Source organism: Hipposideros armiger, unplaced genomic scaffold (assembly GCF_001890085.2).
Source record: "Hipposideros armiger isolate ML-2016 unplaced genomic scaffold, ASM189008v1 scaffold_7, whole genome shotgun sequence".
Taxonomy (NCBI): Eukaryota; Metazoa; Chordata; class Mammalia; order Chiroptera; family Hipposideridae; genus Hipposideros; species Hipposideros armiger.
The window spans coordinates 8,179,251-8,186,829 of NW_017731357.1; the positions used below are offsets into that span (position 1 = coordinate 8,179,251).

At 39.3% G+C, this 7,579-nt stretch overlaps 1 pseudogene; it reads left to right on the forward strand.

Moving 5' to 3' along the window:
- The first annotated feature begins 530 nt into the window (after positions 1-530).
- On the forward strand, positions 531-1,282 carry LOC109386773 (tropomyosin alpha-3 chain pseudogene; annotated as a pseudogene).
- The last annotated feature ends 6,297 nt before the right edge of the window (positions 1,283-7,579 follow it).

A 7,579-nucleotide genomic window follows, 5' to 3' on the forward strand; every position in this document is an offset into this window, starting at 1 on the left:
GCAGTGGTACTGAGAATGGGATATAGGAGGCAGACGCAGCTGCTGCAAAGGTAGACAGTTGCCAGATTTGGCAACAGATTAGATATAGGGAGAAGCAAAGAACAAGCTTCAAGCCTTTGGGAAATGAGATAATTTATGGGAAAACATTATGAATTTACCTTTGGACCTGGTGAGTTTGAGATGTTGTTGGATTATCCAGAGTGTTATGTCCATGGGGAAGTTGTGAACATAGGGATAGAGCTTGAGGAAATCATTGACTTTAGAGATGTAGGTTTGGTAGATAATACCATGGACATGGATAAACTCATCAAGGTTCAAGGGAGAGAAAAAATAATGACCAATGTCAGAGTCTTTGAAAACCTTTAGGAGCAAGAGGTGGAAGAAAATCAGTGCAGGAGACAGAAAAGGAACATCCAGAACAGGGTAGAACAAAGAGACTTCTGTGTCATAAAAGTTGGGAAAAGAGAGAGGCTGAAGAACAACGTGAAAAAGTGGAGAGAGGAGGCTGCAGCAGGAGCTGGGTGGGCACCATGGCCAGGATCACCACCACCGAGGCGGTGAAGCACAAGATCCAGGTTCTGAAGCAGCAGGCCCGTGATGCAGAGGAGAGGACCCAGAGCTCCAGGGGTAGCTGAGGGGAAAAAGGAGGGCCTGGGAACAGGCTGAGGCTGAGGCTGAAGCTGAGGTGGCGTCCTTGAACCTTAGGGTCCAACTGCTTGAAGAGGAGCTGAATCAGCTCAGGAGCACCTGGCCACTGCTCTGCAGAAGCTGAAGGAAGCTGCGAAAGCTCCTGAGGGTGAGAGGCATGAAGGTTATTGAAAACCTAGCCTTAACAGATGAAGAAAAGATGGAACTCCAGGAAATCCAACTCAGAGAATTCAACATTGCAAAAGAGGCAGATAGGAAGCATGCAAAGGTGGCTTGTAAGTTGTTGATTACTGAGGGAGATTTGTAACACACAGAGGAAAGAGCTGAACTGGAAAAGTCCCGTTGCCAAGAGATGGGATGATCCGATCAGACTCGTGGACCAGAACCTGAAGTGTCTGAGTGCCGCTGAAGAAAAGTACTCTCAAAAAGAAGACAAATATAAGGAAGAGATCAAGATTCTTATTGATAAACTCAAGGAGCCAGAGACCTGTGCTGAGTTTGCTGAGAGATGGGTAGCCCAGCTGGAAAAGACAATTGATGATTTGGAAGATAAACTGAAATGCACCAAAGAGGAACACCTCTGTACACAAAGGATGCCCGACCAGACTCTGCTTAACCTGAATGAGATGTAGAGTCCCCCAGTCCAACCCTGCCCTGCGCTGCTCCTCCCTCTGACCCTGACTCCACCAGAGGCCTGCCTGCCTAAACTGACCTTTACAACGGAGGGCTGATCTTTAACTGGAAGGCTGCTTTCTCCTTTCGCTGCCTCCCACCCCAACCCCTGCGTCTTTTTTGCCATACTCTCTCTTCCTCTCCCCAGAGATTCCAGTTGGGCTAGAGGCTGAATACCCTTGGGAACAGCATTTAAGGGAATGTGAGCACAGTGCGAAGTGTCTTTAAAAGCATGTTGTGATGTACACGTTTTGTAATTGCCTTTTTTATTGTTGTTGATGTAGCAACTATTTGAAAAACATTCTAAATAATTCTTCAGTTCTGAAGCAGCAGTTTAATCCCTTTCTCACTTTTAGAAGGTAATTTTTCAGCTTAATGCAAATAGCCCTTTCCATAGAGGAGGTTTGGGTCTGCATTACTGAGAGCCAAACAGAGCCCAGAGAAAGACTCTACTATGGGGAACCTTATTGCTTTGCACAGGGTACCGGCCAAACCAGAAAGGTGATTCTAAGAGTTAGCACCCTCCCCCCACTCCCCCCAAAAAAGTGCTATTCAGGTTTTTAGCTTTAAGGTATCTTTGGGCAACTGTATTTTTTTTTCATCAAAAAGTGATTGAACAAATTAAATGATGAGACCTCTGTCTGAGACCAAATTGTTGTCCCATCCTACCCTCCTTCCCAACAGCTCACAGAATGGATCATGTGCCTCTTATGTTGAGGTGACCAGTTATTTGCTCTCCTGCCTCCTTGAAAGAAAGAAAATTATGTTTTTTTTGCCACTGATATAGCCATATGAAACTCATCTCATCCCCATTTTCTGAGTCTGAAGCTGCTGTCTCTAAAAGTGCCATCTCATTATGCTTTGTATCAGATAGTGCTGCAGAAATCTTGAATAGCTTATGTACAAAACGGTTTTTAAATTTTATATTTTTTCTAAACTTCACTTCTTTGGGGTTGGAGTACACTGACCACCCCAACTGGCTGTGAGAACTCTCTATAGCCTGTGCTCTGTCAAAGTGCTGATCTTTAAAAGTTTCTTTCCCTACCCAGTACCCCCTTTTTTGGTGAGGTGTCTGTGGGGTCTGTTAGGTGTGCATCCTGCAGCTTATTGGGTTAAAATGTACTCGCCATTGGTGTGGTCTCTTTGGGGGCTGTTTGAGAGAAAGAGAAACCAAGACTGCAACAGTTTTGATACTGAAAATTGACGAGTGTCTTTTGAAAATAAGGAATCAGTCCCTCCAAAGAAAAAAAACAAAAAAAAATGGAGAAAGATGGAAAAGGATAGAGAGAAGACAGCAATAGGATTGACAATTAGCAGGTCACGGGTGACATTGGTGAGTCATTTCAGTGAGGCAGCAAAAATGGAATCCACACTTCAAGGGGGTAAGCACTGAGCAGGTTATGATAATTTCTTTCAAGAAATTTGATTGCAGTGAGTTCAGCAGCTTGTGGGAGTTAGGATATAATTATTTTTTAATAGGATAGACCTAAAAATGTAAGCAAGGGGAAGGAACAGTAAAACAGAAGTAATTAAAAATACAAATGGATGTACCAGATCTAAAGTGATACCAGAAGAGATTGAGGTCAAGAGAATATACGTATTCTTCAGTGTCCTTGCAGGCACCAGTCAGGTAAATAAACTCATTACAGCTTCCTGCGGTTGATGGAATTATCACTCCCGCCCCATTCCCTTTAAACTTAGAATCTTCCAAATTGTTACTCAAATAGTGTCTCTAGCAAAGTGCCTAATTTCAGATGATGCTTGCCATTTGAGAGAGTAATTTGCAAAAGATGACTGTATCAAGGTGAGGCATAGCAAGTGCCTGCTAGCAGTGAAAGCTCACAAAGCCACCCACCACACTCATCATTATGGAGGAGAGCAATCACTCCAAAACAATACAATTGCCACATCAAATCGTTGCTTTCTCTGTTAACTAGAGGTTACACCAGCACACAGATAAAATATCCTTCAGTTGAACTTCATGTGCCCAGTCACTCTCTTTTTTAAAAAAAATTTTTTTAATTTTTTTTTCAATTCTTGTCAAGTAGTTGTTTCAATCTAGTTGTGGAGGGCACATCTCAGTGGCCCATGTGGGGATCGAACTGGTACCCTTGGTGTTAGAGCACTGCGCTCTAACCACCTGAGCTAACTGGCCACCCCAGTCACTCTTGATACCTATAAAGGTAAAGATTTGGGGACAAGTTTGTTAGTCAAAGACTCTAAATAGAACCAGAGATGAAAGGAAAGGATCTTAAAACTACTCCCTATACTATTTTTATCTTCAATATATGTATATATATATATATTGACTTTGTTGTTGTTGTTTGGGTTTCTTTTCTGAGACACCAGGAGAAGGGATTTGGTGTTCTGAAGTGGGCCTGGGAATGAAGAAAGTAAAGCTATCTTTGTGACATTATTAGCATTTTCTCAGAGTAGCATCCTGGATTACAAACATGGAATTAAGCTTCTTAGACACAGCAAGACCCTAGCTTGTACAGACCTTGACAATGGCAGCTATGTTCCCTGTTAAGGGCTTGGTGGTGGGGATGGTGGTGATGACCTCTGAAAGCTGTGAAGAGCCATGCTGTACTGGGTATCCACTTTCATGTTGCTAGATTTACATATGCCATTATTAACAAATTGAAAATTAATTTGGTCATATTACCATATGGTATATATGCGTGAAGTGCTTTCTTTTCACCTGTCTGTAGCCCACAAGAAAAAAACCCTGAGGACCAAACAATGGAACAGAAAAATTCACAGATATAAATCCAGGAAACTTTGTTGAAATAAAAGGAGCCTTGAATGTACAGATGGGAATAGCATACTGTATCCAAGGAAAATTTGATACTGAATGAGCATGCCAGCTATTAATCTCTCAGCTCCCAACATACCTTTCTGTATTCTACTTGGTGATGCTGGGACTGAGACTCTGCAAATTATACTACCTTGTACATTTGCCAGTTGGTTCCATGTTAGACTCCCCTCCTCCAATCTTCTAGAGTCTGATAATCTCTTCCCTTTGATTTCTGAGTCTTAGAAGTGATAGCTGTTTCCTACAGGTATTATCTTTGAGTTCCTCCAGTGTTCTCCTTTTGTGCTTTCAGCCCTCTCACACCTGTGCAAAGTTCCCTATATTAAATCCCCTCCGTTGAAATACCTAGTCTGTTTTAGTGACTGGAGCCTAACTGATAGGATGAACAAGAACAAAATATATCCTAGTAAATATTCTAGACTTCAGATATAAAGGAGGTGTCCCTGTGGGCATTAAAACATAAAGATAAAGCCATCAATGGGGGAAAAAATCAGGTTGACTTCTGGCTTCTGCACAGTAATATTCAACCCTAGAAATAGTAAATACAGCAATGCCTGTAAACTTAAAAGGGAAAAGGAGTCCGAAGAACATAATAACCATCTAAAAGGTTCAAATATAGAGCCAAAAGATAAAATAGTTTTAGATATAAAAGAATTCAGGAAATACATTCCTTTGAAATCATCTCGATAAAACTAAAATAATAAATTTTCTCAAACAAAAGATGAATGGAGGTTCTATGGCAAACTGGCAATAGGCATTAACTTCACTTAAATATATGCCTAACACTAAGGCAAGATGGTAGACTTACAGATGATGTAAAATAATGGCAATGAAAGAATAAAATGACTAACAAAACTCAAGAAGTAGAGGAGATGCATCTTCTAACATATTGTTAATTGTAGAAATGCAACTGACTTAAACATTGTGGGTTGTTGTTTTTAATTCAGAAAACCTGCCAAACTCTTCTTAACTCTAATAAATTGTAAATTCTGTCAGTTTTCCTACACTGATAATCACATCATCTGCCATAATGACCATTTTTCCTTCCTTTTCAGTTCTTATGCATTAAAATTGTTTTTCTTGTTCTATGCTGGCTAGTATGTCCGGTATAATGTTGAATAGAAGTGGTGATAGAAATCTCCCTTGTCTTTTTTTTTCTGATCTTAAAGGTAATTCTTTAATTTTGTCACTATTAAGTACAATAATTGCTATCATATTCAGAGGTGTGCTGTATCATATTCAGAGGTGTGCTTTATCAGAGAAGGTACCTTTTATTGTTTGCTGAGTGTTATGATGAGTATATATTGACTTTGTTATCAGACCTATTATATTTTCTGTATCCATATGGCTTTTCATCTTTAAATTGTCAATGTAGTGAATTACATTCATCAATTTTCTCATATTAAATTAATCTTGCATTCTGGAGTAAACTAAACATGGTCATCTTTTTAAACACTGCCAAATTCAGTTTGTTGATATAGTATCTGGGGTTTCTGCATCTGTGTTCATCGAGGTGAACAGCCTGTAATTTTCCTTTCTTGTGCTATCCATGATTGCTTTTGGAATCACAGTTGTGCTAGCCTCATCAAATGAGTTGACGTGCATCTCCTCTTTCTATGCTTACCTTATGGTCATATGAGTGTTCCCTATGTTCTTGAAGAAAACGTGCTTTGCAGGATGCAGTGTTCCATGTATGTCCATCGGACCAAGCTTATTGATTGTCACATTCAAATCATCTATCTCTTCGCTGATTTTTCTGCTTAATTTATCAATTCCTGAGAGAAGTGTGTAAAAATTTCCCCACCAAGGTAGTGAATTTTATTATTTCACCTTTTTTTCATAGTCTTACATATATTAGGCACATACAAATTTACAAGTTTTATATTATCTTGATGATATAAAATAAGGAGGAAGTTAAAAACATCTTTAACCTCTTCCTGAATAACTCAAGGACCTCAGCATTATATCTGATGGCCACTCTCCATACTTGCATGGTTGTCCAGCATTTTAGTTTCATATTATTTTTCATTTTAAAGATTAGACATTACTATTTATATATTCGCTTGTTTTATATACTCAGTACTCAATGGATTTTATCCATTATCTTTCCTTCTTGCATTTCAGATCTCACCTCTGAGATTATTTTCTTCTGCTTGAATGACAGTCCTTTAGAATTTACTTTAATTAGCATCTATTGGTAAAGATATTTTAATTTTTGTTTGGCTAAATTTTTTAAAATTTCATTTTTATTCTTGAAATATAGTTTCTGTGGGTACAAAATTCTAAGTTGACCGTTATTTAATCTCAGAATATTAAAACTATTATTCCACTGCCACCTGGCTTCAGTTGTGGCTATTGATCTAATAAACATTCCTTTATATGTGATTATTCGTCTTTTAGCTCTGGCTGACATTGATATTTTATCTGGCTTTGTTATTCCACAATTTCATTAGGATATATGAAGGTATAGATCAATTTTTATTTATCCTGTTTGGGATTCATTAAACAATGAAGCTTTCTTTTTTGAGAAAGATTGATGGATCATTGGAATACACAACTGTTACTCTCAATTGTATTCCCATCTGTACTTGTACTTATTAATGTGTTATGCTTAGCTCAAATAACTCAATAAATATATGTTTAGAAGAATCACAAAAGCTTTCTGAGCTCTTAGTTCTCATATAGCAATTTATCTTGTAATTTTTAAAACTACATTTTCTTTAAGGAATAGTTTCTTAAACACTTTAGGATGTATGAGACCTACACAACTCAATTTGCCCTACCTTCATCATCAGTATTCCTGAAAACAACAGTAAACAAACACAAACATCAACTTCTGGTTAGTTTTACAAATTAGAGCGAGTACAAGCACAATCTATTGATTGGGATGAATACATACTGGCATCATCAATTAACAACTATAATTAGAAGAGTCATCAATTAAAGTAAAGCAGGCCTCGGGCTGAGAATAAACATGGCAGAACACAGTCATGATCTGCTCATTGTCTAATCACTAATGGACATTAGTAACTTGAAGGACATAACTCATAAAATACTGAAATGTTTTTTTAAGATTTCTTTATTGGGGAATTGGGGGAGGGAAACAGACAAGTTGCTGTCTTTTTGTTCTTCAGTCTAGTTGTGGAGGACGTTGCTTCACTGGCCCAATGTTGGTGTTGTGATCATTGTGCTTTTTCTGGGTGAGGCAGATCAGTCGCTGGCCACTGGACGGCCACTCACAGTAGCTTACGGCAGCCCACTGCAGCCCCAATGCAGCCTACGCCATCGCCAGTGTCTCACGGTAGCCCAGCTCCAGGTCGAGCTGTTGTTCACTATCTTAGCTGTAGAGGGCACAGTGTCACTGGCCCATGTGGGATCCGAACTGGCGGCCCTGCTGCTCAGAGATCGTGCTCCCAAGCCAAATCTTAACCAACGAGCCACTCG